Source organism: Pteropus medius, unplaced genomic scaffold (assembly GCF_902729225.1).
Source record: "Pteropus medius unplaced genomic scaffold, Ma_sr-lr_union100, whole genome shotgun sequence".
Taxonomy (NCBI): Eukaryota; Metazoa; Chordata; class Mammalia; order Chiroptera; family Pteropodidae; genus Pteropus; species Pteropus medius.
The window spans coordinates 30,294,816-30,312,447 of NW_024354500.1; the positions used below are offsets into that span (position 1 = coordinate 30,294,816).

Consider the following 17,632-nt stretch of genomic DNA (forward strand, 5'->3'; position numbering starts at 1 on the left):
TGATCTATTACAATTACATCCACTCAAAATGCCAATTTTATATAACTAGAATAGGGCGACATATACATCAGCTGTCCCTTAGGCTGGAATATATGTCAAAAGAATTTTTAAAACTTCTAAATCCTATTTCATTTAAATGGAACAAAATAATAATTGAGTTCCTTCTCTGAGCCTGTTACTTTGTTGGATGCTTTAGGAAAAACAAAAGTCATACTCTTAGGGCTTTCGGTTTCTCCTTATTAGAAAATTTCCTTAGCCTGAAAAAGCCAATAATTGCCATATCCTATTTGTATACCAACTGGAAATTTGTGTATTTTTTTTGTTAGTTCATAATCTGAGAAAGCCCTATTTATATCTCAGAACTAGTACATCATCAAGATTGATATCAAAAAGAAGGAATAAAGCACCGTTAACCATTTAGCAGATAATTACTGAGTGTCTACAAGGTATGAAACACTTTAATAGGCAATTAAGGTCGACCCCATCAAGTCTTCTATTTCCAGATGCTGACAATGATATTGGAGATAAAAATCCATTCATGTGAAACAAATTAAAACTATAAAAGAGTCTACGGCCATGCCACCCTGAACAAGCCAGATCTTGTCTGATCTTGGAAGCTAAGCAGGGTTGGGCCTGGTTAGTACTTGGATGGGAGACCAACTAGGAAGACTGGGCGCTGTAGGCATAAAAAAAAAAAAAACCCACTGTAAAAGGGTGTTTATAACAAAATGCAATTTGTAATCTGGTGCTAAAACATTGGAGCAATTCTTGACATCTTTGTTTTTCTCACATTCCTTGTCCAATCCATCAAGAAATCCTGCATGCATTTCCCTCAAAATACCCCAAATGCAAGAACTTTTCACGACCTTGTCTGAGCTGTCAATATCTCTAACCTGGGTACAGGATTAGGCACTTATGTAGTTGCCCAGTTCTCATCTTTGCCTTCCTATAGTCTATTCTCAAGGCAGCTATGAGAGTAATCCTTTTAAAATTTAAATCAGGTCATTTAACTGCCCTGATAAAAACCTGTTAATGACTTCTCATTTCATTCACAATAAAAGCGAACATCCTTACAATGGCCTACAAAGCCCTTCCTGATCTGGTCCCTTTAAGTCTTTGACTTGTCTTCTTTGGCTCTTTCTTTCCCCACTGGGCCAGTCATTCAGGCACTTTATTTTTAAAATGCAACAAACCTTCTCTGGCCTCAAATGTTTTATACTTGTTTCCTCTGTCCTAAGTACTCTTCACTGAGAGTACCTGAATGTCTCCCTAACTTCCTTCCAGGTCTCTACTTAAACATCAGCTTATTAAAGAAGTCCTCATGACTACTATGTATAAAACAATACAACACTGCCCCTTTCTGCCTTGCCCTGTTTGTTGTTCTTCATAGAAATTAGTCACCATTTGGTTGCACTAGATATTGACTTTTTTTTTTTTTTGGTAGTTTGCAAAAAGATGAAGTTAAGAGCATTCTGGACAGAGGAAGTGCAAAAATGTTTAATCATCATGGAGCTGCCTGTGTTCTGTACCAGTGGAGTTGGAATACAGAGGGAGAGGGAGAGGGAGAGGGAAGGAGAGAGACATAAAGAAGAGTTTTGAATGAAAAGTCAAGCAGAAGAAAGCATGGTGAAAAGTGTGAAATTCATTCTAGCTACAATGGGTATTTTACATATTTGATTCACATGGTATAAATGGTATTATTGAAAGATCACTTTACTGTATGGAGAAAGGATTGTGGTGAAGTGTGTTGGATATTTTCTGGCACTCCTTATTCACTTTCTTCCTTTGTCTATCGGGGAGGCTTATCTTTATACACAGTATCAATCAGATACTCTAGCCTTTTAGACTCCCATTAGATTTGGCCAATGGCAACTTCAGAGAATGGAAGGAGAGAAAAATGGGGAGAACTTTTCCCTCCCAAAACATACCTGCTGAGCTGAGGTTTGGGAGCCCCCATGGTCTTCTACCAAAGGCTTCAGCTGTTGTCAGGTGGTAGGGTGAGGGAAGGGTTCCTACAGTCACTTCTTATACCAAATTCGAGTAACCACTTTCATGCCTCCATCCTTATACTTTGGGCTGGCCCAGACATGTTTTACCATCTCTTATTAGTTCCTCGACCGCATTCACACCTTGTTTTATGCCATCTGTTCTCTGATGGGATCTTGGTAGCAGGTAAATCAAGAATAAGTTAGGAAGTAGCTGTGGCAATTCATAAGAGAGGTGGCTTAGACTAGCATGGTATCAACAGAGTTAAAGATAGCTATGAGATATATTTTGGAGGTAGAATTGGGGGCCTTTACAGTTAGTCACTAGGAGTTAAGAAAAAGGAATTAATAAGAACTATGTTTGCGCTTGAGTTTCTGGCTGGATTGCTGAGTGATGTAAAGAGACAGAGTTAAAACCAGGATTATAGAGAATGGTATGGAAGAAGAAAATATCAAGAGTTCCTTTTTGACAGATGGAGCTGAAATTACCTCTTAGGCACAGAACTAGATTAGGAGGTTGTATGCCAGGAAAACACTAGGGCTAGATAAAAGTGTGGAAGTCATGTGCATAGAGATGGTTTTTAATATCAGATAACTGGATAAGGGGTAACCTGAGAAGAAAGCATGAACACGTAATGTAGTGTGTGAGGGGGTAGGGCTGAGAGATTCAGAGTGTAGTGTTCCAAAGGCAGAAAGGTATGAAAGTTATTGCATTGAAAGCAATCTTAGTTTAGGTGTGGAGGGGGAATGAAAGTCCAACTAAAATCAGAAGTTTTCATTAGCATCGAGTCTATCTCATTAGAGATCTACTCTGAAGATAAAGAATAAAACATCACCTAATAATAAAATCTTTCTTTGTCTTATTTATTTATATACTGACAACTAAGGATATATATATATTTTTTTTTCTTGGCACTCTTTAAGTAAACTGTGCTACTCACCAGGAGGATTCAGATGGTTAGTGCCTTGTCTCAGTCACTATATGTTTATTTATAATTATCTATTATCACTTCATCTTAATTGAGTTATAAGGCAAATTATGCTTTCCAAGTGGAGTAACAATAATAACTACAAAATAAACTAGTAGTTCAAGATGGTATAACAATGAAAGCACTGTCATCCAAAATTCTCCTTTAAAGGTTTGAGTATATCCAAAGATCTTTATTTATTTCCACTGACTAATAAAAGCAACTATCCAAATGAATTTATAAAATAATAGTTATGTGGCCTTTTTTATTAATGGATTCCATGAAGTATTTTGATTAGATAAAACTCCATTGCTATAAGGTGAATACACAAAACATTTTGGAAAAAGTGGCACATATATTCTTCAAGAACTCTTTTCCCCTAAATATTTCACCAAAAACTTATTAGAAATAATAAAAATACACAATAAAGTTGCAGTGCACAAAATCGATATACATAAATATGTTGTGTTTTTATGCACCAACAACAAAAAGCAAAAAGAGAAATTAAAAAAACAATCCCTTTTACAATTGTAAACAAAACAAACAACTAGGAATAAATTTAATCAAGGAGGTGAAAGACGTGTACACTGAAAACTGTAAGACATTGAAAAAGAAATTAAAGACCTAAAAAAATAGAAAAATATTCCATGCTCGTGGATTGAAAAAATTAACTTTGTTAAAATGTTCATATCACCTAAAGCAATCTATAGACTCAATGTGATTTCTATCAAAATTCCAATATCATTTTTACAAAAATAGAACAAAAAAATTCTAAAATTTGTATGAAACTACAAAAGCAACCCTGAGAAATCCCTCTGATTTCAACAACACTACAAAACTATAGTAACCACAAGAGTATGGTCTTATTAGAAAAACTGACACACAGATCAATGAAACAGAATCAAGAGTCAAGAAATAAATCCATACAGATATGGCAACTACCTTACGACAAAGGAGCCAAGAACATACAATGGAGAAAGTTTCTCTAATAAATGATGTTGGGAAAACTGTACAGCTGCATGGAAAAGAATGAAACTAGATCACTATCTTATACTATACACAAAAATTAACAAGGGAGGTAGATGAGGTAAAAGGGGTCAAATAATGTGGTGACAGAAAGAAATCTAACTGTGGGAGGGGAACACAATGCAAAATATATATATATATATATATATATATATATATATATATATATATATATATATACATACACACACACATATACATATATGCACCTTACTGTTAAGTTGTACACCTGAGACACTGGATTTCACTAACAAATATTACCAAAATATTAATAATAATAAATTAAACATAAATTTTAAAAAATTAACTCAGAATTAATTAAAGACTTGAATGTAAGACCTGAAACCAAAAAATATACAGAAAAAACTTAGGCAGTTAGCTCCCTGACATCAGTCTTAGTGATATTTTTGTGGATTTTACTCTAATGGCAAGGGAAACAAGAGCAAAATAAACAGGACTATCTTAAACAAAAAAGTTTCTGCACAGCAAAGGAAACTACATACAAAACATAAAGGCAACCTACCAAATAGGAAAATATATTTGCAAATCATACATCCAATAAAGGGTTAATATCTAAAATATGTAAAGAACTCATATATTTCAACAACGAAAAGACAACCCAATTAAAAAATGAGCAGAGGTTTTGCATAGACATTTTTCCAAAAAAGACATACAGATGGTCAATGGGCACAGATGTTGAACAGCATTAATTATTAGGGAAATGCAAATCAAAACAATGAGATATCACCTAATATATGTTAGAATGGCAATAATCATCAAAAGGACAAGAAATAACAAGTGTTGGAGAGGATGTGGAAAAAAAGAGAACCCTCGTTACACTGCTAGTAGGAATCTAAATTAGTTCAGATACTATGGAAAATAGTATGGGGATTACTCAAGAAATTGAGACTAGAACTGCCATATGCATGATCTAGTTATCCTATTTCTGGGTATTTTTCTGAAGAATACAAAGACAAATTCAAAAAGACATATGCACTCTATATCCATAACAGCATTATTTATAATAACCAAGAAATGAAAACAACCTAAGTGTCCATCATTGGATGAATCGGATAGAAATGTGGTATGCATATACAGTGGAATACTCCTCAGCCATAAAAGAAAGTGAAACCTGCCATTTGTGATAACATAGATAATAAACCTTGAGGATCTTATGCTAAATGAAACAAATCAGACAGAAAGACAAATACCCTATGATTTCATTTATATGCGAAATATTAAAACAAAAGCAAAACAAAACAAACTCATAGAAACAGATAATAGATTGGTAGTTACCAGAGAGCAGAAAAGAGAGTTGAAGGGACAGAAAAATGGGTAAAGGGACTCAGTTGTATGTTAACAGATGGGAACCAGACTTTCGGTGGTGAGCACAACGTAATACATACAGATATTGATTTATAATGTTGTACTCCTGCAACATATGTTATAAACTAATGTTACCTCAATAAAAAGTAAATTTTAAAAAAGATTTTTTTCTTTTTTCTTTTTCAATAATTTCAAATATTTCTTTTTCAATATTAATACTTCCATTGCTTTTTCTGTTGCAAATATAATATGCACTAATAAATAACAGTTCAATTTCATTATTAAGATAGAATTTAAACCTATTGTCAAGAAAAGCCTGGGAAAAATTTTAAAAAGATTTGAATTGCAGTCTATGGTCATGCCACCCTGAATGCGCTTAAATTCGTCTGATCTTGGAAGCTAAGCAGGGTCTGGCCTGGTTAGTTCTTGGATGGGAGACCACCTAGGAAGACCAGGTGCTGTAGACATTTAAAAAAAAAAAAAAAGATTTGAGTTGCAGAATGCATTTTTAATTTTAAATTGGATTTTATTATAAACATTATACCAGATTTTCTTACTAATTATCCTATCTATCTTTCAGGTAAGGTTTTTAAAATGACATTCCTCAAAGTAGTGTAAATAAGAACACAATATATATAAAACCATTGTGAGCTAGCTCTAATTTTTCCATTACAAATTTTAAGACTTTCTGATGTTCCAACCATCTCAGTCTTTAAAAGAATCAAACAAAATTAGAATGCAAAATAACTGATTAAGATTTTTTTTATCTAATGTGAAAATGAATGCTTTGATCCAAGACGTGGACAGATGGCTAATGTACTAATTAAATGAAATATGGATCTGTTTTTACTTTTAGATGAACAACATCCAAAATAATCCCTCTTTACATAAGACACCTGAATCTCTCAAACTTCCTTCACAGCTTCAAAACTGTATTTAAATAAACCAGAATGTAAATAAATTAAAAGTGGACCACTTCAAATGAGATATGGATCATTATATTCAAAATAGGACAAATGGGGGAAAAAAACCCCTCAGAACAAGAACAAAGAAACAAGAGATTTGATTTACACACTCACTCCAGGAAAAATAAAATTTTGCTTATGTTACTTTTGAAATTACTTCTTTCTGTTTAATAGTTTAGTGATTTCTTTGAGAAAGGTGGCTTTTTTGTTTTGTTTTTGTTTGGCAAACTTCCTCTGGAAATGAGAAATATAAATACAGCTTAAGGTAGTAAGATACCTGATTACAAATATTTGAATTAACACCTTTTTAAAAGATCTAGTCTTTGTGGACTGCATGCCTTAATTTTAATAAGGTGTCAAATTTCCATGGTATAGCTTTGATTTTTCCATGGGAAAAAAAGTAATGAATTGATTTTTTTTTTTACATAAACTGTGTGGATAACTGTTAGAGTAGTAACTATTATTTTTTAACAGTGCTTCAACTTTAGAGAGAAGTTTAGAGAGGGTTTCCAATCTGATATCACTCTAATGACATAAGTGTAAGAAAAGGTTTTTCTTTTTTTCCCCTTTTCTTCTCCTTTCTAACTCTTATTCCTTCCTCCCCACTCCCTTCCTTTCCTGCCTATTCGTTTGGGCTCATAGATCTTTATTTTGTGAGTTATACTTCTTTAGTATCATTATTTATTTTGATGCTCATATTCCAGATCTGGCAAGTGGGGAAATTCCTGAAACTAGCTCCAAAATTTTTGACACGTCTTCATCATTCTTTTAATATTTCATTATATTCTGGCAAATTAAAATATTCTGGACTTATCGTGAACTTCCTATCACCCAGTACTAGAATCAGCCATTGCTCCAAAGAGAACTAGTTCTTTTTAATGGAAAAGGTGTTTATAAACCAAGGTCTGAAATCTGTGTTCATTGTTTCTAGATCCTTAGTGGAGAAACTAGAAAACACATACACACACTAATACACACACACAAAATACAAACACAAACTCATATGTATTGCTATATTTGTCTATTGAAAAAAAAAAAACGAGTAGATTTTGATATCTCCAGTTTTAATCCACCACTATAGGGCTTAGTCTATCTTCTTTTCATTATCTGTAAATCCTTTGACAACAGGGAGAAACCTATCTCTTACTAACACAATATATCTAGTTATTTGCTCAATCCCAAAATATAAAGAAAATAATTCTAGAATTACTATCTCTTGCTACCAGCTAGAGTTGATATTTGTTTAGAGTTTTTAATTTTTTTGTCTTTAACCTGAGAGAATGTGACCCAAAATACTATGTTTAAATTTTCCTAAAGTTTTTTTTTTTTCCTCTCTTCAGTGTGGTTATACTAATCACTTATTAACACAGGTACATTCATCTGTTTCTGTTTTTATTAATTTTGGATTTCCCTCTATTCTTATTATTTTCACATTTTAATTATATAAAATAAACATGGTTCCCCAAATCAGAGGTATACTCATGAGATGTGTTTCTTCTCCACTTCCTTCTGTCTTTTCTATCCTGTTCTCATCCATCTCCTGTAGTTAATTTTACTACTCTGGTTTATTCTCCTTGTATTTTATTTTGCACAAATTAGTTGATATGTGCAAAATGACTTAGTTTTCCTTTCTTATACAAAAGTTTATTATTTCTGTGTTGTTTTCCGAATTTTTTTTTTTTTTATGACTCTATCTCAAGGGTTCACAAACTGGCCCGAATGCCAAACCTGGCCCAATGTCTATTTTTATAAGTGAAATTTCATTGGAACATAGCCGTGCTCATTTATTTATGTGTTACTATGACTACTTCTGTTCTACAATACACATCCGAGTAATTACAATAGAGAATTTATGGTCCTTGAAGCTCAGAATATTTACTATAAGGTTCTTTATAGAAAAGCCTCCATCCAGTTTAAAGAAAATCTCTACCTGGTTATTATTTGTATATAAAGGCTATAGATTTCAAAATGTTAACTTTATAACCTACTAATTTACTGAGTTCCTTTATACTCTGAGTTTTATCATTAATTCTCTAGAGTTGTCAGGTATAAAATCATTTCATCAATAAATATTTTACTTTTTGACTTGTCCAGCTCTCCTGGCCCTAGTTTTTTCCCCTCTTGTCTAATCATGTTAGCTAATATCTTCAGTAAAATGCTGAACAGTAGTGGAAATAGTCCTTGCCATTTAAAAAAAATTATTTTTCAATTAGAGTTGACATTCATTATTTTATATTAGTTTCAGGAATATAGCATAGTGGTTAGATGTTTATATAACTTAAGGAGTGGTCCCCAATTAGTTTAGTACCCACCTAGCACTATAAATAGTGATTACCTATATTATTGACTATATTTCCTACACTGTACTTTACATCCCCACAACTATTTTGTAACTACCAATTTTTACTTCTTAATCTCTTCACCTTTTTCAGCTAGTTCTCCAATCCTCCTACCCCCAATTTGGAAACTATCAGTTTGTTTTCTGTATCTATGTGTCTGTTTTCATTTTGTTTATTTTATTCCTTAGATTCCACATGTAAGTGAGATCATATGGTATTTTTCCTTCTCTGTCTGACTTATTTCACTTAGCATAATACCTTAGAGGTCTATCCACATTGTTGCAAATGGTAGATTTCATTATTTTTTATGGCCGAGTACTATTCCATTGTATATATGTACCACATCTTCATTATCCAATCATCTATTGATGAGCACTTAGGTTGCTTTCATATCTTGGCTATTGCAAATAATGCTGCAACAAAATATAGAAGTTAATATACTTTTTTGAATTAGTATTTGCTGTGATTTATAAGATTATTAGTACAAAAGTGTTCCTTTTTCATCAGTATAGCAATGTCATTTCTTTGCTGATGACTAATTTTGAGGCATAGCAGGAAGAGAGATATTTTTGTAGTTCAATTATTTCCTTTTGTAGGATTCTTAAGTTCTTTCTCTTTTCATTATACTGTTTCCAGAAAACATTCTTTCTTTTTTTTCAATCCCTTCTTTTCCCTGTATGATTACATTTCCAAGAACACCTCTCCACATCCTAAGTTCTCTCGGTCTCTTGGTTGGTCTCTCTCTCTCTTTCTTTCTCTCTCTCTTCTCTCTCTCCTCCTCCTTTTTTCCCTCCTTTCCTCCCTCCCTCTCTCTCATGTCAATCTGAAGCCCAGCATTAGCTCTCCACTTTGCTCTCCCATGCAGCATTTTTTTCTAGACTGCTTTTCTTCTCTGTGAAGACTTATCCTAGAGGCACAGGAGATAGCTCACTGAGGTTTTTATTTTTCTGCAGTAGGTATTTTGAAGTTTTAATGTTCCTCATCTTCTAGACAGGGTGAGAATGTGATTTTTTAGAACTCATTTGTTCTTATGACTTTTCTATGTTTTTAAAAAGACTTTGGAATTTTCAGATTTATTCCCGTAATACTTTGATTTCTCTCCAGATATGTAATGAGACACAAAGTTCCAAACAGCCCTCAAAAGAATCAAGCTTATCCATGAATAAAATAAATGGTTACACTTCTGGTTACAAAATGTCCATGCCTTCCTTCTTCAAATCTATAGAATCTCCCCCAAGAATAAACACCATAATCTCATTCAGTCCCTCTGCCCAGCTCAAATCCTGGATCTTTGAGTGAAGGGAAGTTCTGTCCCTCAGGTACTGATCTAGTGTCTGTGAACTTAAAAAAAAAAAAAAAAGTATCAAGTTTTCTCTCTTTTTCCACAGCTGTCAATCCTCCATATGCTATGGAATAAAAGGAACAAAATATTTTCAGTGAAAGTTCCCATAGAAAGAAATAATAAGTAATAGAAAGAAACAGCGATCATTAGTTATGAATGGTTTTAATGAGGTCCTGATTAAAAATCTGTTCTCTCTGTTCTCTGTGATTCTTGGCTTCACCTTCTGGAAGATTCTCTCTTGTTCATTTTCCTCCAGCAGTAATCATTGGGGTCATGATGTTTTGGGACTTCTAGAACTTTCACAGCATGACTCTTGCTCATGCAAAAATGGGAGCCTAGGAGTTGCCAGAATATTTAATGTTTTGCCAGAATAGTTAATATTTTGTTGTTGTTTTGCTTGGGCTTGTGATTTTTTTCAGCAAAAAAAAAAAAAAATCTTTAAAAAAATTAGTAGGTTTGCTCTGCTTGCTTCCAGTTTCTGGTGCCAGTAGGGACACTGAAAATATTTTTCTTAGCCATGTTACACAAAAATGAGTTTTTCATTTGCTTCCTTGCCCCTTATCTTTTTCTCAACATAATTATGGCTGCCTTGGAACTGACAATACAAAACATGTCACTATTCCACTGTTGGAATGCAAAGAAATTACTGACTTCACATTTTCTTTTAGCATTTACATTAATTCTCTTTCCATATACATAAAGATTCTATGGACCATATTTCCTTCGTTGGCCTATTTTATTAACCAAGTCCTTAGAGTATCGTCACCTCATAAAAGTATATATATATTTTTTTAACAAACAACCTGAAATAGATCCCCATTTGATTTGCTCTATAACTATTTATTTTTCTCAGTATTTACACACTCTGGATTCTTAGTTGTTTTTCAACCTTGCAAGTTTTCTGCCACCCCACAGACTATGAGTAGCATGAGAAAAGTTTCAAACATAGTGTCCAGCACATAGGAGGCACTTCATAATTACATACTTAATTAACATATGAATAAATGAGCAATAATGTACTTTGGATAAACGTGTGGTACTGCATTACAGAATTATAGTTTTTAATGCCTCTTAAGTCATTACATCCTAATGGTTCACAGCACAGTAAATGCAAAAAAAAAAAAAAAAAAAAAAAAAAAAAAAATAAATAAATAAATAAATAAATAAATATAACCAATCTCAAATTCTACGTTTATTTTCTGAGTCATGCTGGAACATTTGACATGGAATAGAACACCTTTTTGGTAAAGGTAAGGCATTAAGCTGATGAGTACATTGTCCTCACAATCTGCCTGGTAAATTAATTCCAAATGCAGCTCAAGGGTCTTCTAATTTGCTCCTTGTAGATTGCCATCCCTCCCTTATATCTGAGTGGAATCTAAAACATTAGTGCTTCACTGTCAATATAAGGAACCCAGGAGTACCTTTCTTCATATGGAAAGTTGGCAAAAACAACTATGGACTCCTTAACCTCAGTTTTTTGAGAGATGTCAGAATTAGTAATAGAGAAAACCTAGAAATCCAAAGATACCAAATTGAAAAATCATAATACTTCTATGGGAATACATATATATACTGAAGTATGTTATGCTTTAGCAAGTAAAGTGGAACAGAAAGGTTGATATGTAAATTATCAAAAATATTGATAATTTTATATGTTGTTCTTACATGTCTGACCTAAAAACTGAATTTTTTTTTAATTATTACAAAAGCAAATTTAACTGTGAGATCCTCTAGGTCCTCTATTTGTGATTATACTACAAGGAAGACACTTAAATTTTACTGAGTTATGGAATACAGAGCAAGTTCAAGCCCAAGGAAGGTTGCCTTTTTCAAAAAGATGCCAACATTGTGAATTTAATTGATTTCTGGATATTAAGTTGTCACAGGGAGCAACCTGGATTAAGCAATGGGAACCTGAAAGCTCTCCATGTGTATTTATTTATACCTATAGATCTATCATAAATCTAACTGTATAAATCACAGATAGTATATATATAAAATCTGATAATTTGTACATAATCATGTATATATTATGTACATTTAATATTTGTTACATATTTCTCTAATTAGAAATATATATTTAGACAGTAATAAGCATTATTTTTAGGATTCAGATAAACTCTGAAATGATAAAATTTATCAACTATTCATTCCTCTGTGTATTATAGTATTGCCGCTAAATTTTTCACAGGAAATAGTCTAGAAATAAATGAGAAGGATGTGTTCATGTGTGTTTTGTGAGGGGTGTGTATGTATTTTTTCTAACTAAAAATCCATTCTCCTCTTCAACAATAGGAGATATTCCCCAAATTTATTTAATTAACCCTTTTGATTCCCCTAATCCCTTGCTAATTAAAGGATATACCTACACTTTTTAGTGAACAAGGTTTACCATTTCATCTCACAGAGTTCTCAAGAGACTATCAGGATTTGATGAAAGGTGCAACAAAGCCAACACCTTTCCCAACAAAGCCAACACCTTTCTCAACCTGGAATGGCCATACCTGATCTATATGAAATAGTCATCTTTTCTTTCCTCTATCCACTTTCCCTTTCCTCTTTTTTCCACTTTGTTGTTCTTCCTACTACTTAGCCTATTTAAATTACTACCTATTCTCATGTTTATTTATGGTCTGTCTCTCTTCACTATAATGTAAGCTCCTGAGTTCAGTATGTCTTTTTATCCACTGCTATAACTCTACTACCTTGAATAGTTTCTGGCTAAATATAGTTGAATGAATAAAGGAATGTGTGTATATGTAATACAGAGTATAAGAATACAACAACTAATTGACATTACCCCATTGCAGGGTTTATGTTTCCAAAAATTAGAAAGACTTATGGGAGGAGGTAGTGAATATTAAAACTGCTTTTTTTATCTGCCAAGCGGCCATGGATATTCAATCATTTTCTTCTAAACAATGCAGCCAACATGAGGAAAAATTGGTGATATCAGAGAACCCACAGAGTAAAAATGTCATTGCTAAAGAGTAAGAAGCTTCAGCTGGAAGTTGGCAAAAACATTTAAGTTTTTAATCCTTTTTGAGTTATTTTGTGAGTGATATAAGATTTTTGTTTTGCACATGAATATCCCATTTTCCCAGTACCATTTATTGAAGACAGATACTGAAAAGAATTGCTTGCATTTCTACACACTAATAACAAAATATCTAAAAGAGAAGAAAACAATCCATTTATAGTAGTATCAAAAACAATAAAATAATTAGGAATAAATTTAACCAAAGAGCTGAAATATGCATACTGAAAACTATAAGACTTTGACAAAGTAATTGAAAAAGACAAAAATAAATGGAAATATAATCCATGCTCATGGATTAGAAGAATATTGTTTAAATGTTCATACTACCCAAAGCAATCTGCAGATTCAACGTAATCCCTATCAAAATCACAATGACATTTTCCACAGAAATAATTAAAATAATTTTTTAAATTTTTATAAAACTACAAAAGACTCCAAATAGCCAAAGTAATTGTGAGTAAGGAGGATCAAGCTAGAGGCATTACACTTTCTGATTAAAACTATATTACAAAGCTTTGGTAAGCAAAACAATATGGTGCTGACATAAAAACAGACATATAGATTAATAGAACAGACTAGAACCCAGAAATAAACTTGTGCATACATGGTCAATTTATTTACAATAAAGACAACAAGAACATATAATGCAGAAGAATTAGTCTCTTCGATAAACAGTGTTGGGAATACTGGATATTAACATGTAAAGGAATGAAACTGGATCCCTATCTTAAACTATACAAAAATCAACTCAAAATGTATTTAAAACAGATTTAAGAACTGAAATTGTAAAACTTTTGGAAGAAAACAGGGCAAATTCCTCAACACTGGTCTTGGCAATAATATTTTGGACTTGACACCAAAATAAAGCAACAAAGTAAAAATAAACATGTAGGAGAATATCAAATTAAAAAGCTTCTGTACAGCAGAGAAAACCATCAACAAAATGAAAAGGCAACCTACAGAATGGGAAAAAATATTTGCAAATCATGTAACTGATAAGAGGCTAATATATAAAATAAATAATTCACACAACAGCAAACAAATATTCTAATTTAAAAAAGGGCAGAGGAACTGAATAGCCATTTTTCCAAAGAACACATACGAATAGCTAACAGGTACATACAAAGATATGTAACATCACTAATTAATAGGGATATGCAAATCAAAACTACAATGAGATACTACCTCACACCTGTCAGAATGGCTATCATTAAAATACAAGAGATAAGTATTTGCAAAGATAAGAATAAAAGGTAACACTTGTGTATTGTTGCTAGAAATGGAATTTGGTACAGCCATTATGAAAAGCAGTATGGAGGTTTCTGAAAAATTAAAAATAAAACTACCAGTTTCTGAAAAATTAAAAATAAAACTACCATGTGACACAAACAATCTCACTTCTAGGTGCATATTCAAAGGAAATGAAAACAGAATTATCTGCACCCCATGTTCATCGAAGCACTATTCACAATAGCCAAGATATGAAAACAATCCATGTCTACAAATGAATAAACAGATAAAGAAATGTGATGTGTGCATGTTTATATACACACACACATAAGATACAAGATGTGATATATACACACACAGTAAAAGATGTGATATATACATATAATGGTATTATTCAGCCACACAAAAGAAGGAAATCCTAACATTTGTGACAACATGAATGGACCTTGAGGGCATCATGCTAAGTGAAATGAGCCAGACAGAGAAAGACATATACTGCATGGTATCACTAATATGTAGAATCTAAGAAAAAGTCCAACGCATAGAAATAGAAAGTAGAAAAATGTTTGCCAGAGGCTGGGAGGTGAGATGGGGTGGGAGAAATATGAAGAGGTTGGAAAAAGGGTACAAACTTCCAGCTATAATATAAATTAGGTCTGAAGATCTAATATATAACATGGTGACAATAGTTGATAACATGGATTATGTAATTGAAATTTACAAATAGAGTAGAAACTAAATGTTCTGGGAAACAAACAAAATAATTTATAACATTCAAAAACTGGAAATATCATCTAGAGAGATATAAAATGTAGTATATTTATACAACTGAAAACACAGAACAATTAAAAATTTTAAAAGGAATGAACTGCTGCATGTAACAATATTAATGGTCTCTCAGACATACTGTTGAACAAAATAAACCAGACACAAGAGTTCTTATGCAAAATTCATATACAAAAAAACCTAATTTATGGTGATAGGAGTTGGTATATTTGGGGTTATTGATTGGGAAGTATAAGAAAGAGTGTTCTGTAGTAGTGTTCTATATATAAATCTGAGTATAAAATTCACTGAGCTTTACACTTAACATTTATGCACATTACTATAGATATGATATACTTTAATGAAAAAATATATTTAATCCACGGATGAGAGGGTATGTGTTAACTAAAAATTTCTTGTTCATGCTGTATTCAGGTTAATGTGTATTGTCATAAGTAGTTTCTATCTATATTTCATAAATACTACTAGTTTTTCCTCTTTCTACCTAGTTGAATGTTGGACATCTACTTATTAATTACTTGACATTCTCTATTATATTACCCACTTCTGTTTCCTCTGGAAACTTTTTTTCAATCCTGCACAACCTAAAGAGCACTTAGAATTTTGAATGGTCTGAATAAATTTGCTTAAACCAAGGCATCACTTTGAAGTTCAAAAATCCATTTGAATGACCAAGTATTTCTATGTTGAACTAAGAGTATGATTTAAATTACAGCAGAAATGACAATCAAATTCATAGTAAAGCAATGTGATAGAAAATGAATCTAATAATATATTTCCTCATTTTTTTCAGAAATACCAGATTAAAATGATTTCTAAGGCCTTCATTACTCAGATACTCCTACACCCTGAGAAGCCGAGGAAATCAAGGATGCTATTAGCACAAACTTTTCTTATGTAAGTGTTGTGTGACTTTTGTCTTTATTTAATTGAAGACAAATACATAGAAACTAGAAAAGACTAATATTCTTCAAGAAGGTTACAAAAATACAATGTCGATGCATAGTAAATTATAATCCACATTTTGGGGCAAAATTGTTTTGGTCAGATTAGCTACCATAACAAAATGCTGCATGGTATCACTGGAAAAATTAACTTTCTCACAGGTGTGGAGGCTAAAAGTCCAAAATCAGGGTGCCAGCATGGTTGAGTTCTCTGCTTGTGGAGAGAAAGAGATCTCTATCCTTCTTCTCATAAAGCCACCAATACTATTATATTAGGACCCCACCCTTATGACTTCCTTTAACCTTTACATCCTAAAAGCCCTACCTCTAAATACAGTCCATTGGGGGTTTGGGTTTCAACATATGAATTTTATGGGGACATAATTCAGTCCATAACAATAGTATAGTTGTTAAAAGGGAAACTTTGGAATTAGTAATCAAGTTCCAATGTCTTATCCATCACCTAACTGAGTGATCTTAAATTCTCTATGATATATTTTTCTCATCTGCAAATCAAGTAATAGTACTAACCTCATAGAACTATTGTGATATCTAAATGAACACATATGACATGTGTAACACTGCATAGCAGATGGTAAGATTTTTTATCAAAACATAACTGACATGTAACATTGTATTAGTTTTAGGTGTACAACATGTTGATATGTGTATATATTACAAAATAATTTACCACAATAAGTTTAGTTAACATCCATCTTCCCATAGTTATAAAATTTTTTGTGATGAGAACTTTTAAGATCTACTCTCTTAGCAGCTTTCAAATATAGAGTATTGTTAACTAGTTACCGTGCTGTACGTTACATTTGCGGTGCTTATTTATCTTGTAAATAGAAGTTTGTACCTTTCCACCACCTTCGCCCTTTCCTCTCACCCCCTACCCTCAGCCCCTGCCAGTAGCAACAACCAATCTGTTGTTTGCATCTATGTTTGTTTTTTTGTTAGATTTCACATTTAGGATTAAACAGTATTTGTCTTTCTCTGTCTGATTTATTTTATTTAGCATAAATGCTCTTACATTTATCTATGATGTCACAAATGGCAGGATTTCCCTCTTTTTTATGTCTAAATATTAATCCATTGTACGTATATATCACATTTACTCCATTCATGAATGAATGAAAACTTAGTTTGTTTCATGTCTTGGTAAATAATGCTGCAATGAACATGGAGAGTACAGATAGTTCTTTGAGATAGATGGTAATTTTAAAATAAATATTAGTTATTATTATTACTAAGTTATATCACAGGAGTAGTTTTCCACTAAAAAGGATAATCTTTTTAAAAAATCATTTGATTAGTCAATGTGTTGTTGAGTAGATTCATTTTTAAACGTTACCTTGTAGAAATGCAGTGAACCTAATGTAGCAGTGGATCTCAATTTCATGTCAAATCAGCAGTGTCTGAAAATTGGTTATAAATGCAAATTCTCGAGCTTCAGCCCAGACAGAATGAAGCAGCTTTCTGGGTATGAGTCTAAGTAATCAGAGTTTTAAGAATCACTGCAGTAAAAGTAAGGCAGCCTTGTGAAGGAGGCAGAATTCACAGAGCGGTAATCTTTGATGAATCCTTGACATGGAACACTGAGCTTTCTGTTACTTTAAATTTAATAAATCAAATTAAAATGTATTTTTACAGTATATACAGAAATGATAAACTA

General features: G+C 32.4%; 2 pseudogenes; both read left to right on the forward strand.

The window, feature by feature from the left end:
• Window positions 1-566: 566 nt before the first annotated feature.
• LOC120595107 (uncharacterized) lies at window positions 567-685 on the forward strand (annotated as a pseudogene).
• Window positions 686-5,653: 4,968 nt separating this feature from the next.
• On the forward strand, window positions 5,654-5,772 carry LOC120595102 (uncharacterized; annotated as a pseudogene).
• The last annotated feature ends 11,860 nt before the right edge of the window (window positions 5,773-17,632 follow it).